This window comes from Pipra filicauda, unplaced genomic scaffold (genome assembly GCF_003945595.2).
Source record: "Pipra filicauda isolate LSUMZ 115617 unplaced genomic scaffold, ASM394559v2 scaffold266_size1643727_pilon, whole genome shotgun sequence".
NCBI classification, from domain to species: Eukaryota; Metazoa; Chordata; class Aves; order Passeriformes; family Pipridae; genus Pipra; species Pipra filicauda.
In genome coordinates this window covers 680,622-698,186 of record NW_024104383.1, presented here as the reverse complement: position 1 = coordinate 698,186, position 17,565 = coordinate 680,622, and the positions used below count along the sequence as shown (strand labels likewise).

The following is a 17,565-nucleotide window of genomic DNA, read 5'->3' as shown; positions in this document are numbered from 1 at the left end:
CAGGGCAGGGCCGGGTGACAGGGGCAGCTCCTGCTGTGCCCCGTGGGCCTGGGGGAGCCCAAAAGCCGTGAGCCAGGGTGGGCTGGGCTGCTCGGCTGCCGGTTCCGTGTCCCTGACTCGAGGGTCAGGAGCAAACTGCGCTGGGAAGCTGAGCTGGGAGGAGGCAGAGGCACCCCCAGCCCAGCCCAGCTGCAACCCCGACCCTACCGCACTCCCACGAGTGCCCCGTGCCCAGCTGGGGTGCTCGGCAGTCGCTGGCCACGTCCCCAGCCCACAAAGTCTCCAGCCCTGAGCCGAGCCCATGCTCCTCCCCGCGAGGAGCCGAGTCTAGTGCTCAGACGCTTCTGAGAAAATTTTGGAGCGTTCCTGATTTTAATTGGATTTATTTAATTATTATTTACTTTGAGTGAATAAACTGTTGTGTTTAAATAACACTGTTTTTGCCAAAACGCTGTCAGGGAGAAGCTGCTTTCCCTTTAGGAGCCCTCAAACATGGGCTGCCTTCCAAGCCCCTCGGCGCGGCGGCGGGTGGAGCATCATCGCTCGGAGCATCCTCCTCCCCCGGCCGGGAGCGCGCTCCGTGCCCAGGGACGGCTCCCCCGGCCGCGGGGAGGGGACACGGCAGCTCCAGGCTGTTCCCAAATCCACCTCCAGCAGCGCCTGGGGGGCCTGGCAGGTCTGAAGGTGTCGGCTGTGAGCGTCCTGCAGCCAAGCAGAGCCGCGTTCCTTGGGCGTTTATGAGGTGAAGGGAGAATGGATCAGAAGAGCATCTGGATCATGGGCAGGATGAACGGCTGAGCTTGGAAAAGCAGGGGGAAGAGAGAGGGATGAACTCGAGGGATGGAAGTGGTTGGTGAATACAGACAGCACCAGCCAGCAGTGGTGATGGGTTACAAGCAGACACATCCTCATTCCAAATCCAGATGTGGGGTTGGTTCTCATTTGTTTGGTTTTGTCTCTTTTTTCATTTTTTCTTTTTTAAATCACAGTTAAATCCTATGAAGACGGGCTGGGAGAGCTGGGGGTGTTCATCCTGGAGAAGAGAAGGCTCTGAGGAGACCTCAGAGCCCCTTCCAGTGTCTAAAGGGGCTCCAGGAGAGCTGGAGAGGGACTTTGGACAAGGAATGGAGGGACAGGACAAGGGGGAATGGCTTCCCACTGCCAGAGGGCAGAGTTAGATGGAATGCTGGGGAGAAATTCTTGGCTGTGAGGGTGGTGAGGCCCTGGCACAGGTTGCCCAGAGAAGCTGTGGCTGCCCCATCCCTGCAAGTGTTTAAGGTCAGGTTGGAGCACCCTGGAATCTTGGAGCCTCAGCCCCTGATGGTGCACTAGGTGATGGAACAGCCTTTTTTTGGAAGGAAGGGGCTGAGACCGGGCTCGGGGCTGTGGTGGTGCCTCTTCCCCAGCCCAGCATGGTTTGGGGGTCCCACCACGGCAGAGCAGCCCCGGGACATGCTGCCCTTTCAGCATGGGGGGATGGTCTCTGCACCAGCACCAACTCTTCCATCACTTGGTTTCCTTATTTGGTATTTCTTTAATAATTAGTGGCAGATTTTGTACTTATGTTTGCAATTATCTGGATGCCTCTGGGACATGTTCTGCCAGATAATTGAATCTCCTGGTCTGTGACTGCAGGGATGGCTGGGGAGCTCGGGCTGGAGCCCGGGAATGCTGTTCTGCCTGTTGGTGTCATGTTAAGACAAATTGGGCTGTTTCGTTCTAAAAAACTACTGGAAACAAAGCATTTTGCTTTGCTGTTCTCAGCACAAGCTTTGCTGGAGCCTGTATTGGAGGGGGAAATACATGATTATCAGTAATTAACTGGATGTACATTTTAATTAGACGCAGCGGATCCTCCACGTGCCCAACTCCAAGTGGTGACTGAGGCGGGGCGAGGTGGGGGCAGTGGGAGTGCGGGGTCCTGGACAGACAGACGGACACTGTGTGCAGCCTCGCGGGGGGGCAGGAGAGGGGCCCCCACGCCCCAGTGCTGGTGCTGCCAGGGGACCAAGGTCAGGGCACGTGTCCCCATCCCTCCAGTGAGATCTCAACATTTCGCTTCTTCTGTCTTAGCCTGTGACGTTGGGATGTAAAGTGGCAAGCGAGAGATGGGAAACCTCCACCCCAGAGCTGCTCTCGAGGGTAAGTGCAGAACTGTTTGGCTTCTAAACCTTTCTTAAACCTTTCTAAGTGAATCCATTCCATCAGCATTGTTAATTCTTGTAGGGCTTGGGTAGGCAGGGGATTGGAGAATCTCGGAATGGTTTGGGTTGGAAGGGACCCCAAAGTCCATCCAGTCTTACCCCCTGCCATGGGCAGGGACACCTTCCACTAGACTAGGTTGCTCCAAGCCCTGTCCAACCTGGCCTTGGACACCAGGGCAAAAGGATCCATGTGCCTGAGGTCGGGGGCAGCTGCCCCCCCACCATGAGCCCCTCCAGCTGCCCTGCTGGCTGCAGAGCACAGAGACCCACCACACTCCAGCCGAGTGTGTCTGTGCTGTGTTTCCATGTAGGTCATGGAAGAATTGACAAATCATGCCCAGGAAAATGTAGCCAGGGATCTTGAGAGTGGAGGGGAACAGGTAAGAGGTGCTTGAAGTCTGATTTTAAAGTTGATCTCAGTCCCACAGGAAGGTGGCCAGGGCAGATGTCCGGCACAAGAAATGGAATGACTTTGGTTTAGGATCCAGCTCTCTCAGAAGTTGCAGTGGCTGGGATCACTCCCATGGTCACCCCTGTGCCAGACCCTCGTGTCACTTCAGAGGGACCCTGGCACAGGGTTAATAGCCCCCTGCTCCCTGCCCAGCCTCCCCCTGCACACCCCCTGCTCCACACTTTGCCCCCGCCACAAAGCAGTTAATCGTTGTTGATCATGGTGTGCTCGGCACTCTGTGAGGCTCTGGGTGCTCTGTGAGGCTCTGGGTGCTCTGTGAGGCTCTGGGTGCTCTGTGAGGCTCTCTGAGGCTCTGGGTGCTCTGTGAGGCTCTGGGTGCTCTGTGAGGCTCTGGGTGCTCTGTGAGGCTCTGTGAGGCTCTGGATGCAGCGCGGAACTCCTCGGTCTCCAGGGATCTTGTGGCATTTTGCCCAGATGGCACCAGTCTGTGTCTCTAGGACATAACCCAGTGCCAGCGGCTCCGTGCAGGAGTGCCAGAGCGACAGATGAAGCTGGGGCGTTCCTTCGTCTCCACTGAGAGGGAAGAAAAGCTCCTGGAAATGCCGGGAATTGTGCCGGCCGCTCCCTGTCACCTCCACGGATGAGCCAGCTCCCAGCTGCCCAGCTCCCTTGGTGCAGGGGCAGTGCCAGCCGTGTGTGGGAGCCCTGCTCCCAGAGAGGAGAGACCACACTCCAGCAGAGCAGGTACGTGAGGTGTCCCCACGGCCCCCACCGTGCCCCTGCTGCTCGCTGTGCCCGGCTGCACTGCCAGCCCCGTCCTGCTGTCACCTGGGGATGCTGGGGTCGCTGGCACAGGGCCGGGGTGCGGCACAGGACACCGGCCGGGCCCTGGTGCGGGATGGGGCTGGCACAGCTGCTGGGGCTCGGCCAGGGCAGAGGTGCAGGGTGAGCAGGAGCCCATGGTTTGGGCTGGGTGGTGTCCTGGGCATCCCAGCAGTGTGGGCACTGGGCTGAAACCAGCGCCAGCACAGGGACTCCCCCTCCATCCCCAGCACATGCTTAGAGGGAGGCATGAGCAGCACCCCAGGGACTCCACTCTGGGGGCTCCAGCTTCCCCAGACTGACTTGCCCCATGCTGACAGCACCAGAGGTGTTAAATCCTGCCCTTCTTGGCCTTCCCAGCACCAAGGAGCCACCCACGGTGAGCTCAGCGGGTGCAGCATGAGGGACAAGGGATGGCAGCACGAGGGACAGTGTGGTGACTTGGAGATGACCTGGGAAGTGCTTTCCTGCACTTGTGCCATGATCATTGCTGGGCACAGGGGAGGGAGGGAAGGGTGGGCCTCATTCCCACCATGGAGCTGTGCCAGCACTCCTGGCCACCAGACCCTCTGTGTTTTCCACCTCTTTTGGCTCCCCAGAGGGGGATGTTGCTGGCATTGATCCTCCACCCCCTCGGCCGAGCTGGTGCCTCTCGCACCAGAGCCCTCATGAGCACGTTCTGGCAGCGGCACCTGCTGAGTTACCCAGGGCACCCCGCACACCCTGCGCCGAGGGTGGGGCACTGGCACAGCCACGGCCACTCTCCCACACCCCGTGCCAGCGGCACCGGTGCTGGTGCCAGGAGTGGGATCTGCAGCTGCCCAGCACCCCCCACAGCACCCCCACAGCACCCCCCACAGCACCCCCCACAGCACCTCCACAGCACCCCCACAGCACCCCCACAGCACCCCCACAGCACCTCCACAGCACCCCCACAGCACCCCCACAGCACCCGCTCCCCGCCACGCACGAGCTGATGGAACACGAGCTGAAAATTGGGGCTGTCTCTCTCCCTTCCCCCAGTACGTGGCCAGTGGGGTGTTCCCTCCCCGTGGTTCCTCACAGCCCGGAGCCACAGCCAGCCTTCTCCTGCGGCTCCATGTGCCGGGAATGCCAATGAAGCTCTGGCTCGCCACGCGCCCACACTGCAGCGCACGTCCATCCGGGATGCAGAGCAGCCGATGGATGGGGGAATCCAGGGAATTATGCTGGAACTGTTGCCCAGTTAAACAACTGTGAGCGAGGAGGGCTGGCAGGGACCTGTGGCATCCCCACCAGCTCTGGGGCCAGACCCCGATCATCTCTGCAGAGCCAGAGTTTCCAATTTTGCTGCACTGCTGGATTTTCAAAGGGAAGATTTTCCTATTTATTTTCCTCATCCAGACATCTGTGTGCAGGCAGAGCTGGGTTGGAATTCCAGCCCATCAGTGCCCAGCGGGGCCGTGGTTGGTTTGTAACCCCATCCTTGTACCAAAATTCACGTCCCTGTGCCCTGCCTGCCCATGCTGGGGCCATCACGACAATCCTGTCCTTGCCAATAGTGTGAGCAGCTCCTCTGGTCCCACAGGCACTGAGGGAAGGTCGGTCAGGTGGAGAGGGAGGAGATGTTTATTTGTGGAATCACAGAAATGTACGTGCCCTGTTATTTTCTGCTTGAAATTAAGAAAATTTCAAACAGTGCAAAATTCTGCTCTTGGTGCAGCAGGAAGGAGCCTTTGGAAGCATCCTGTGCTATTTCTGGCTGCAAAAAAAATACATATATATACATTTTTAAATATCACTGTGTGTATGTGGATATATCAGGGTTCTGTAGGGATGGCAGGGTGGGTCCCAGCCTGGTGCTCTGTCCGGTGGTGTGGTGGGGACGGGTGGTCGCTCACTGAGCCCCACGTCCCCCCAGTCTGCTGTGACACATTCCAGCTTGTTGGAGCCGCACACACCGACCGGCAGCAGCGGCGTTGGTTTGGTTATTAACAAAGGACGGATTCAGCTGGCGCTGGCGCCGCTCCAAGCGCAGGAGCTGCTGAGGAGCGTGGAGGGTGTATTAAATATTCATCGAAATCTTAGCATTTCATTCCCATCTCTTGCTCTCCCGCCCCCTCCCCATGAAATTATTTGGTCCTTAAGGATAGAAGCCTGCTTCAAAAATTATTTCATTAACGCCTCTATAAATCAGGTTTTTACAACTAAGTTTTTTAGGGTCGACGCAAAATGGGTCGTGGTGGCACTTCATCAGGTTTGCTCATCACGTGAGCCCTGACCCCGGCACGTGACGGTGCGACCGATGCTCGCAGCAGCATGTGACCCTAAATGCTACGTGAGCTCAAAAAAACCAGAAATTTAAATGCAAAAGTATCAGCAGGTCTGTCTCCTGCCTTCACCTGCTCGGCGTGGTGGAGCCGTACCCCTCCGTGCCGCCGCAGCGCTGCCAAGCCCTGCCCTCCGCTCCGGCGCCACGGCTCCCCATTCGGTGAGTGAACAGACACTTCCAGCAATTAATTGGCGCCGCGCCGGCTCATTATCATGCGGGGCACGAGTGGGCTCTGCCGCGTGCGGCCTCGCGCCGTGGGAGCCACCGGTGGCCCCGGGGCTGTGGCGCTGCCAGGGGGGCTCGGGCAGGGTCGGGCGTGAGGGCGGGGTGGGTTTGCCGGCGCGTGTCCCGTCTCTGCCCTCCGAGCATCGCCACGCTCCACAGAGGGCTCCTTGGGGCGGGGGCCAGGGTGCTCTGTGGCCACGGCTCTGCTGCGTTCGTGCTAGGGTTTAACCGTGATGTGTCCTGCTTGGGGTGGGTTTTGGGGGCTGGTTTCCCTTCCTTCCTCGTCTGAAGGGCGGTTGGTGCCAGGCGCTCAGCGCTAGTGGGTTACCAGACCCAAAGTGGCAGCTCCCAGACAATGCAGGTTTTATTTTGGTGCTTGGTCAGTGCATTGGTGCTCCCCAGTGATGTCCCCGTTGGGGTGGGGCCACCCACTCTCCCCCTCTCACTGCTGTGTGGGAACTGGGGCTGCATCCATAATGCCGAGAGTGCTGGTGCCGGGAAGGGCCAGAGGGAGCCGGCTGTGGGTGTGGGTGCCGTCGGCCACCCATCATTAGGATGCAGGTCCATTGCCATCTCCCTGGAGACCATGGGAATGGAGGCCGGGTGAGTCGTGTCTGGGGCGGTGGCAGCTGTGCTGGGAGAGGGCAGCTGTGTGCCGGGGTGCCGATGAATTACTGCCCTGTGCCGGCTCCGGCCTTTGTTCCCCCATTGTCGGCACAGGAATGGGGGAGCAGGGGAAGCGTGCAGGGAGCCGGGGCACTGGGACCGATGGCCAACCCTGCATGTCACTCGAGCCCACTGCAGGTTCAACCATCGGTAACAATTTCATATTTTTGTCCTTGAACTAATTATCCACAAAAGCTCTTTGGAGCTGACACGGGTGGGAGCTGCCGTTCGGGTGCGGTGATCCCATGTTTAACACTCGGGGCATTCCCAGGCCACTGCAGGCCCTTTGTGCCGCTGAAGGGAGCCATATGCTGCAGAGGCATCTCCAAGGATCTTGCAGGGACAACAGAGAAAGGGATTTCTGAGTGCTGCTGAATGCGGCTGCCAATCACCCGCCGTCCAGGCCGGCTGCCTTGTGCAAGCCTGGAATGCGCGGCTCCGGCAAACACGGGCTCATGTTTGGAGTCAGGATTTGCCATCTGGGGGAATGAGCTCCACAAGCTTTTAATTGGCATCAGTGTCTGCCCTGCCCTGTTCTCACGTTTGCTGCCACTCCCAAGTCAAGCTCCTGTGTAATTCCATCGCAGGGAAGCAGCTTCCGTGGTGGCGCTGCCGGAGGATGATCCTTCCCTGTGCTCATCCAGATTGTCTTTGCCTGGCAGGCGGCTGTCCCTGAACACACCAACCAGTGACCCACCCCCTCACTGCTCCGCTCTCCCACAGCACTTTGCTCACGCCCTGGATTTTTATTGGGTTTAATTTGCTCTGTAATAGTTTCATGACAGGAATTCTGCTCCCATCAAAACCTGCTCCTGTGAATATTCCCCCACAGTATGAGGGAGGGGATGTGGTGGAAGCCCCCGTGCCAGCTTGGTGTCCCCCCTGCCATGTGAAGTGTGCAGCCCCTTGTAGCACATCCACCCACTGTCCCGTGGAGTCTCACTGCACCTGGAGCTGCAGGCACAGCTCCTGGCAGGAGTCAGGACACCAGCGTCGTGTCTCGGGGGTCAGGGCTGGTCCCGGGTGCGAACCCCCAGCTGTGCACCAGCTGTGCCGGCCGGCAAGTGGGGCAGCCAAATCCCACTGCAGCAACACCTCAGATGGCAAAGCCCAGAGCCCCCCAAGCAGGGGCTTTCCTCCCCTTTCCTCCTCCTCGCCCCCATTGCCTTCCTCCCAGCTCTGGGGCCGACAGTGAAATCCCTCTTGCTGGGCCCAGCCCTGCCCTCTGTGCTCCGCTCCCGTTGCTCCACAGGGATCTCGGGCTCCAGGGCTGCCCCCGGGTGCTTCTCTTCCAGGTTCTATTGATGCTCCCAGCGCGGTTCTTGTGCCAGTCTCTCCCGAGGAGCTGAGAGCTGCAGAGCAGTGAAGATACTGATACAAAGAGAGGGGGCAGCCACCCTCCAACAGCCAGCTGGGTGCCAGCACCAAGGACCTTCCCCCGGGACCTTCCTCCAGGACCAGGGACAAGACCTTTCCTCAGAACCTCCCCTGGGACCCTTCTGACTGTCACTCTGCAGTTTTCCCAGGTACTCCATCCACATGGACCTTGTGCTGCATGTCTCCCATAGCAGTCTCTGCTTCTGAATTTGCTTCAGAGCTGCGGGTGCCACGAACATTAAACCTTCAAACATGAGAGGCTGAACCCTGCAGGACACCAGGACTCTGCCAACAGACCTGTCCAGGACCCTGAGTTTCCCACCCCTTGCCAAATCCAGAGCCAAGAGTGCAGGAAGCACTGGAGAGCAGCCCCTCACAGACAGCCTGGGGAGTAAAGAACAAGTTCCTCAGAGGCTGTGACTAAACAGTCGGTAATTAAGGGCTCCAGCAAACTGAGAGTTTGCTGAGTGCAGCCCTGGGGAGGCCAGCGGGGATGGGCTGGGGTGAGCAGGCCGTGTCCCTGCCATGTGCATCCCACTGTGGCAGGAGTGCAGGAGCCTTCGGGGTGCTGACAGCAGGGGAAGAAATCCACGGGACAGGGAGCCTGGCCCTGGCTCCTGCCTCTGGAAAACGTGCCGTGATGGAGTTCCAGGCTCAGCACAACCTATTCAGCTAAAGCTGAGTGTCCTCACAGAGATCTTCACCGGCTGCTTCCTGACCTGTCTGCAGTGGACATGGAGAGCAGCTTTTTCCTTCCTTCTTTGTGGCAGCTCCTCGTCCGTCACAGAGGGGACAGCAGCCAGTCCTGGGGACTTTGACCCGGCATGGGACAGAGATGGACGGGATCCCCCATTGGAGGGACTGTGGCAAGAGGAACAGGGTGAGCTTCCAGGGTCTGCCCAGCACTCCTTGGACTGTGGTTTTATTCCTCCTCCTGCTTCCCTCACCCAAACAAGCAGGGCTGGGGCACCCGCTCCCCCCCAGGCTCCCCAGCAGCCAGCCAGGTTCAGACCCCCTCCCCCAGCCACTCTGCTGGGTCTCCAGCCAGCACACAAAGCAGAACTCTCCCTTTTGATTTAATAAATATCTGGAAATGTCATAAAAGACATGATAATAAAATATCAGATGCAGGAAAATGAGTAGCCAAAGGCATTAAAAAAAGGGACAAAAGTAAACGCAGTAGATTAAGACACTAATTCCCATCCCTTGTATGTTCTCCATCTTCCCTGTGTCTTGACAGACAGAAATAAATGCCCCCACTTCCCGGGAAGTACTATCTGCCTCTCGCTGCTGGATTGTCACCACGGGGTGCCCACAGCCGTCAGCCCATTTATCCTCCAGATTCAATGCTTTATCACTTCCAGAGGAGTGGCTGGGCTGGCTCATCCTGCGCTCCCACTGCCAGCATTTGCACTTAAAGGGCACGTCAAGATTCTGATAGTAAAAGCTAAATTTGATTTTTTCTGCTCTGAAGCATCTTTGCAAATTAAAGAGCCAATTTGTGCCTTTGTTTAGGCCATGCAACAAGGCAACAGGAGCAAAGACAAAACCAGAAGGAAAAATAGTCTCAGGGAGTTTGGAGGAGCCGCTGGGTCCAACTATAACTCTGTCACAGTGGGAGCTGGAGGTGGGGGTTTTCTTGCAAATGCAGCTTTGAAGCAAATCAAATGCCAGTAAATTCCCAAACCCAATGGTGCCATGAACACAGGAGTGGGATCAGCGACAGGGTGATCGATGTGTTAATGTTTTAACAGGCCAACCACCTCATAAATAATTTGCTGAGTTCTGGAGTAACTGACCTGGTCACAGTGGCAATAAAGGACCGTCCCCTGGGCTCTGCTCCAGGGCTCCACAATCCTCCCACGGAAAGGTTTAAGTGGCTTCTAACAATGTCTATTTTATATTGTCACAGCCCAGTGCCCCGCTAATGCTGCCGGCCCTGCAACCACCACCACTTGATCTCCAGGCATATTCCAGTTAAAACCCCCCGAAATTACAACAGAGTGACTGCTGTGGGTGAGCTCTGTGTTTGCTCTGTGGGGAGTGGGACCAGCATGTGGAACATCCTGGCACAGAGCGTGGCTGGGCTGGTGGGACAGCGTGCCCAGCCCAGGGAGGGGTGGGGGGTGGCCAGGCTTGGGGGGATTCACAGGAACCCAGCAGGGATGGGGCCGTGGCCACCACTGGCTCTTCTGGGCAGCAGGAGCAGATGGAGCAGAGCCCGTGGTCAGGAGACAGGGCACTCCCAGTGGATTCATCTTGTGTACTGGGTATGCTGCTTCTGTGCTGGGTAGTCCTCTTGTGAATTGGGTTTTTGCCTTGTGTAACAGGTATTCTGCTTGGATATTGGGTATTCTTGCCATTTATCAGGTATTCCTCTTCTATCCTGGACACTCTAATTGGACACCACGTCCCCCTCCCCGGTGCTGGCACGGGGAGCAGTGTTATCAGTGCAGGGCAGGGCTGCTGCTGTATTCTTTGGGTTTCTAACCTTTGCCATTGTGGGCTCAGGCCAGTCATGGCATCTACAGCTCCAACCACAGCCACAGTGTGATGCTTCTTGGTTTCTCTGTGCTGGTGGTTCGTCAGTTCCCAGGTTCCCCCCATGTCTCAGCGACACAGTGTGTTCTGACCACATGGAGCTGTGGGATTTGTCCCACCAACTGCTTTGCTGTGACCATGGGATGGGCCAGTGTGGTCATGTTTCTGTAGCTGCAAATAATGGAGTTTCCAAACACTGGAGTCATTTGTCAAACAAAATTGGTGACAAACAACTCCAGCGTGGCACCTCCAGTGTGATGGTGGAATTAAATGGGAGACAATGAGGAAACAGCCCCATTTCAGAGGGCAGAGCAGCAGGGATGGCCCCATTCCCTGCTCCAGCAGCTCAGGGACAGTCCATGGAACACATGGAAAGATGTAGCTGAGGAGGAGGGGGATAGCAGTGCCTGCCTTGGCAAAGGCACTGGTGGCCAAAAAGGGCCAAGGTGGAGACAGGTGTTGACGGTGGCTTTGTGTGTTCAGTTTGCTCCATGTGATCTGTGCCTGCTCTAGTGCTGGTGGTGGTGGCAGGGCACTCCCCCTGGCAGTGGGAGTGGGGGCAGAAATCCCACCTGGGCAGTGACTGGCACTGTGCCTTGCCCCCTGCCTCTCTGCAGGCACTGCTGACACTGACCCATCCCTGCCGGGGCTCCTGGGGCTCCCCAGCGTGGCATCCCCTCGCCAAAGCACCTTCCCTTCACAGCATCCCTTCTCCTCCCTGCCGGGCCCCCTGCACACACAGCCTCGTCCCAGCCACCAGAGGCAAGTGTGGCTGCAATGAAAAGTAAATTTAATATCCTTGCCCCTATTTTTGTAAATGAGTGTAACCATCAGCTGCAGAATAAATGACACCTAATTACGGCTGGGGGGAGTTCAGGCAGGAGGGCTTGGCTGGGAGGGGATCACAGGGAAGCTCCAGCACTGATGGAAAATGAACAAGATGCCGGCTGTAGGGAACCATAATTACAGAGGACTGACACACTGTGAGCTGTTTATGGTAATGAAGTGGTGCATCAAATCAAATTAACCTTAGTTATTTAACACAGAATGCACCGAGGACTTGGCTCGGGAGATGCTAAATCCAAATCCGGAGCTGTGCCCAAGCCAGGGAAGCGGCTCGAGCGCTGCACGGGCGTCGCTTTGATTTAGGATGCGTTCAGTGAGCGGCCGGAGCGCCGGGACGGCGAGGGCGAGCGGGCAGAGCGGCGGCACGGCCGCTGCCGGCAGCGCACGGAGCCGCGGGGCTGCCGGGGGGTCCCGCTGCCGCCGAGCCCCCCAACATGCGCCCCGTGCCCCGCGCTGCGCCCGCGGGCGCTCCCCGCCGGAGCGGAGCCCAGGCCGGGTCCGTGTCCCGCCCCGGGAGGAGGGAGCGGGGCCGGGGGCTCTCCCTGCGCCCCGCGGGCTCTGGCAGCGGGACGTTCCCCTGCCCGGTGTGCCGGGCCGAGGATGCGAGCGCTGCTGAGCTCCTGGGAGAGGTTTCATTTCCCGTCTCCCCTCCCCACGAAGGCTGCGGCGCGCGCAGGAGGAGCGTCCCCGTCGGGATCCCTTCGCGCTGACGGGTGAGTAACCTTTCAAATTAACCCAAAGACTCTGCCAAGGATTAATGAGCTTTCGGAACGAGGGTCCCCCCTGTGCGCCGAGCTGTTGCAGCGCTCACGTTCCTCTCTGCCGGAGGAAGGGATTCCTGCCGCGGATTCCCTGGCGGGGGAGCCGCCACGAGCTCAGCTGGGGCCGGGGGGCCCTGAGGGCACCGCGGCGAGGGGCAGAGGGGCGAGGACACTTCATGACGGCGGTTCTGTAAATAATGTTAAAGGGCTGTTTGCGTTAGCGGTGTTTCTTCGGATAAAGGGAGGAGGCAGGAGGGATGCTGTCAGGCTGTGGCCGGGAATGCCGCCTGGCTCGGGGCAGGGATGCCGCTGTTCTGGGGTCGCTCAGGTGCAGGCAGAGCCAGGTTGGCTTTGAGAGGCAGGAATGGGTGGTGCTGGCAGTGAGGCAGCCGGGCACAGAGCACCGTGGGCAGCTGGCACAGCCCATCAGTTTGTTTTGAATTGGTTTGGATTAGGAAATGTTTGCTCAGTGCCCTGTGTGCCGGCGGGGGCCTCTGGGGAGCCGAGTCTCTCCTCACGGAGAGGATTCCTCTGCAGGACTTCCCACTTGTTGGAGCAGCTCCAATTGCATCTCCAGCCAAAGGCTTTCCTCTGTGTGTGTAATTCATGGAGTTTGATGATTTTGGAGTACCTGCAGTCAGGTTCATCTTGAACTAAATTTTTGCCAGGAACCTGGTGGTTCCCCTGCCAGTGTGCCAGATCTTACATGGCACATTTACAGTGCTGCCCTGTCACTCCTGTGAGCCTCTAATCCTTAGCCCTGCACTAGTGGCTCCCCTGAGTATAGATGAGAACCCCAGGTGTTATCCCAGTAATTCCTCCCCTAACAATGGCTCCGGGTTCCACTCTGTGGTGGAGGCACTGGGTTTTGTGTTTATGAGTTAATTTTGCTTCTTTCCTTCAATAGGAAAATGCTATGTGAGTCCAGAGAGTTAATCACTATTGTAGGGGAGTAAAGAGTGGATATTTCCTCTAATCCCCTTTAAATGGCCTCAAAATGAGGGCTTGACAAAGATGACTAATGACAGACATGATTAAACTAATTTAGTAGGTGAAGCTTCAGTGGGAGCCCCAAAGCCCAGGTACAGCCTCAGGGTCCAGCAGGAACTCCCCCTGCTCACTCTCAGCCCTCCTTGTCCTCACGCTTGAGATAAACAAACTCATTAGCTTTGTTTTGTTTTGATCAGAGGATTCCCTTTCTCTACTGAAAATATTTTTGTCTCTTTCTGCAAACCTTTTCCTTGCTGCTGCCAAAAACAATCTCCCTAATGGGATACTAAATTCAGATTCAGTTAATAGCCAGCTGCATCCTCATTTTTCACCCAATCCCTCCCCTCAAAGTGTTCCTGCTGAACACACGAGTGTCTCAGAACTGATAACAGTGATGACATAGAAAGTCAACGGAATGTGCCTGGGGACCTCTGGGAGTGTGTCTGGGCATCTCTCTGAAGAAGATGCCCTCAGCTCTGGGGATGTGTTGTGCCAGGAATGCTACCAGGCACAGGGATGGGCACCACTCCATGCCCAGCTGGGCTCCCTCAGCCCCACTCCTCTCCAAGTCCCAGAGGTGCCTCTATTTTGGTGTTCACCCTTCTGGGTGCACACATGGGCCCGGGGCAGGACTCGGTGCCATCACTGTGGGTGGGATGGCCTCGGCAGGGATAGCCCGTGTTCTGCAGGACATGGGAATGACATGAACAGGGAACACGTGTGGCAGCAGCGAGGGCTCGGGTGGCACTTGCAGTGTCAGTGGTGTTCAGCAGCGTAAATGTCTCTGACATGGGGAATGGGATGGATGGGGTGAACTTTGCTCTCCCCTCTCTCCCTGTGAGCTGGTCACTCTTCCCTTTGGTTTAATGATTGCCCACACCGGTGACCTCCCTGCCACCCATTCCCTGAATCCCTGTGGCAAGCTGCAGCCTGTCCTTGCTGCTGCTCCTGGATAATGACACCAAACCCTCATCTCTCTCACACACCCTGAGCAGCACTGGAAGGTGCCCCTTCCAGGCCCAAAATATAACAAAACCTGTGCACAAAAAAGGGCAAAACTTGGGGTCCCATGCCTTCCCCACAACAGTGGGAGTGATTAATGGTGCATCAGTGCAGTCCATCTTGCTTTTGTTTAATTATCATTTTTGTATTGTTCATGTCTCCAGAGACCCAACCAGGCAGGAATAGTCTGATGGATTATATATGAAATCCAGGTCAACACGTCCAAGTGTTATTGCCTCATAATTTGCTGCACCACAGAGGCTGATAGAGATGCCTCCTGTTATTAATTATGCCAATATATTTTCCTGAGCAATGTGAGTAATCAGGCTGTGTACAGCACGGCCACGGGCCTGTCCTGTGTCTGTTTGTGCTCGGGTGGAGGTGGCTGGCTCGGGGAGCAGGCAGCAAAATCTGCACTCGATCTCAGTCCTTCTCTTCCAGAGCATTCAGGGGAAAATACAATTCCCAACTGTGCACTTTGTGTGCCAGGGAGTCACAAGGCAGGGGGGCAGAGCAGGGGCTGCCTCTGGTGGGGCAGCTGCTCCGGGGGGACAGGCACTGCTGGGGGGACCCCGTGATGCTGCCCAGCACTGCCTGGCCTCATGTTTACCCTTGCAGGGGTGGATGACACTTAAATCACAGAGACTTGTCTGCTCTCACTGAACCTCTGAAAAGTGTATCCATGAAGTTTTCCTGTAACTCATTTCATTTTCCTTTACAAGTTCCCAGTGCAGGATCTGTGCTGTGCTGAACGTGGTCCTGGCACCTGCAGGGTCATGGGGGGCTGTACCTGGTCACAGGTCATGTCCTGGTAACTGCTGTCAGTCTGAAGGGTCCCGACAGAACACAGTGTTTGCAGCTTGGCCACAGTGCAAAAAGATTCACAGAAAACCAGGTTTTGACAGAAACCTCTCCAGCTTGCCAGGCACATTTGCTCAGTGTCAGGGCTTCAGCCTCCCTGGCAGCCCTGACCTCAGGGGAGCCCTGACCACTTAGGCTCCCCACAGTGCCACAGCTGGCACCAGGACCTGGGCAGTCCGTGGTCCCCAGCTCAGCATCCCCGAACCCTGGCAGAGGTGGAGCTGCCGCCAGAGCTGAGCTCTGCCAGCCTTCCCGTGGGGACACGACCCTGTGCCTTGTCCCTGCCCCTGGCTCTCAGAGCTCTGCTCCTGCACTGCAGTGGAGCTGAACCTTCTCTGTCTTTTGTCTCCATAAAGGTCAGAGAAGAGCCGTCGCCCTTTAAGTGCCAAGCCGAGGCTCCCACCCTGCAGTGCCAGAAGACTCGGAACAGTAAGGCAGCTGCTCGCCCTCCCCGAATGGTTGCTCCTTGGTTGCATGAACATTGGGCTGACTCCAGCCATTTTCTCCCTCCTCATCACGAGTGTGATTGTGAAGGTTTGTGTCTTCCACACCACCCAGGGCTGGCAGTCACACAAACCAGGGTGCCGGTGACGGGAACCCCCGCGTCCTCCCAGTGATGCTCCCAGACCTGGAGCTGCTGTTTTCCTGACACCAAGTTATCCTGCAGCAGGAAGGGCAGGACACAGGGTGGGGATGAGTCCTGACTTCCCTGGGTCTCAGAACCCCTCTGAGGGCATCCAAGAGCCATTCAGGCAGACCGAGGGGCTGGACTGCAGCTCCAGTGACAGGGGCCCTGTGAGCCCCCAGCCCAGGGCATGGGGCAACTGTTGGTGTCAGGGAGCCCCAGGTTGGTGACCCCAATGCTGTGGGGTGTAACTGCCTCACTGGAAGTGGGGGAACTCGTGCACTTTGGGAAATGGAGGACAGTGCTGGCAGGGTGCAGGGTCAAACCCAATAAAATTAGGGCAGAAGCTGCTCTGGGTGGTCCCCTGGGATCCCTGCCTGCAGAGGGAAGCACATACCTGATCCTGTTAAAGTGTCTGACACCTGCAGAGTGCTCTTCTTGTCCTTTGGGGTGAAACCCAAAGCTTCCACTGAGCTTTGGAGGACCTGGGTGTGGCAGAGCCTGCAGTCTGGCTGCCTGTGCCCAGGGCTGGCTCAGAGCTGGAGGGGCAGCACAGGGATGTTTTGTACAAAGGCAGGAGCAGCACAGACACACAGAGACAGGCTGTGGCTCCCTGGCTGTGCCTGACCTTGATTTAATTACACCAATGGCTGCAGTTGGCTCCCAGCCCGAGGCGGGCGATCCCTGCCAGGCCATGGGTATGAGTCCCCAACAGTCCCGTTTTCATGCAGCCCCAGGCAGGCTGAGTGTCAGGCTTAGGCTCCCCACAGTGCCAAGGGGGCCTGGGGACTCAGGGGGCTCAGGGGACTCAGTGTCTCTGCCTTAGCATGGGATCCAGGAGCCCTCCCCTGACTGGGGGACCCATGTGAAGTTGGGATGGATGTGTGTGTCCTGCCCCTGTCAGGGCACAGTGCAGTGGTCAGGTGGTCAGGTCCCCTTCCTCAGCTCTGCCTGGAAGGCACTTGGAGCTACTCATGAAGTGAAGCCTTCCTGGAATGGTCCTGCCCCAGAGATTCACCCATAAGCCAAGAGGAGCCTCCTTTATTCTACATTTAGTTACTGGGACTTACCCTCTACCCCGGGTCAAGCCCATTGCTGAAAATGCCTCTTAGAAGCTTCAGTCACAGTCAAAATTCCATCAGAAAATGAACTCTGACTGAAGCAATGCGGAGCTGGCCAGGATTTATGTGCTCCAGGCTGGAGCCCCTGTGCCAGTACCTGGGGAAGTGCTGCCAGCACACACCGTGACCACTTCCAATTTCACACCACTTTGAACTCACTCTCATTGAGGTTGGGGAGATGAAAAATGTCTTTATTAAGGGAAGTCACAGGTCTCTGACTGGGAGCTAAACGAGTTTTAATGTGAGTGGGGAGAGCAGGAAAGGGTGCAGGAAGGAGGACGTGGTGATCCCTGGCCTCCCCTGGGAGCCTGTCGGGGCACAGCACCTCCCGAAAAAGGATTGTCCCTTGGTTTTCCTGTTGCTATGACTACCTGGAGATGGTTGGTGGCATTCACTTTGGACCAGTGAGGTGACATGTTGACCTTGCCATTGCCATGTCACCTGGTGACATGGTTTCCACAGGTGGGGGGAGGTGACCCCCGCTCTGCAGCCAGTGTGCTGGGCCCAGTGCAGAGCTGTAAAACACAGGGATTTTGGGAAGGGCCCAGTGCAGAGCTGTAAAACACAGGGATTTTGGGAAGGGCCCAGTGCAGAGCTGTAAAACACAGGGATTTTGGGAAGGGCACACGGCTCGTGTGTCCCCACAGCCAGGGCTGAGGTGTGCACCCCATCACCCACGTAATGCTGCAGGTGTTCCTGTTCCCTTCTGTCATAACTCTGTTTATTCCTTGAAATGTGTCAGTCCCAATCCAATGTTTCCTCCAGTTTCCCTGCCCCAGGACTGACCCAGATGCTCTGCAG

General features: G+C 57.3%; 1 protein-coding gene and 2 long non-coding RNA genes across 4 annotated transcripts in view; all 3 read left to right on the top strand.

Moving 5' to 3' along the window:
- The first annotated feature begins 577 nt into the window (after positions 1–577).
- Positions 578–2,704, top strand: LOC120323455. Its single transcript, XR_005563916.1, has 3 exons — positions 578–930; positions 2,074–2,142; positions 2,516–2,704. It is a non-coding gene; the product is annotated as an uncharacterized LOC120323455 (long non-coding RNA).
- A 323-nt stretch (positions 2,705–3,027) lies between these two features.
- On the top strand, positions 3,028–10,121 carry LOC113995765. 2 transcript variants are annotated; one of them, XR_003543521.2, is made up of 3 exons: positions 3,028–3,360; positions 5,630–8,897; positions 9,930–10,121. It is a non-coding gene; the product is annotated as an uncharacterized LOC113995765 (long non-coding RNA). The 2 variants fall into 2 exon arrangements; XR_005563915.1 differs by lacking the exon at positions 9,930–10,121 and having other exon boundaries at positions 5,630–9,872.
- A 1,917-nt stretch (positions 10,122–12,038) lies between these two features.
- The window catches only part of TNRC6A (trinucleotide repeat containing adaptor 6A), a 61,904-nt gene continuing 56,377 nt past the window's right edge, over positions 12,039–17,565 (top strand). Inside the window, exons 1-2 of the mRNA XM_039382372.1 lie at positions 12,039–12,117; positions 15,375–15,552. The gene's annotated coding sequence lies outside the window, so the exon portion shown is untranslated. The remainder of the gene's footprint in view (positions 12,118–15,374; positions 15,553–17,565) is intronic.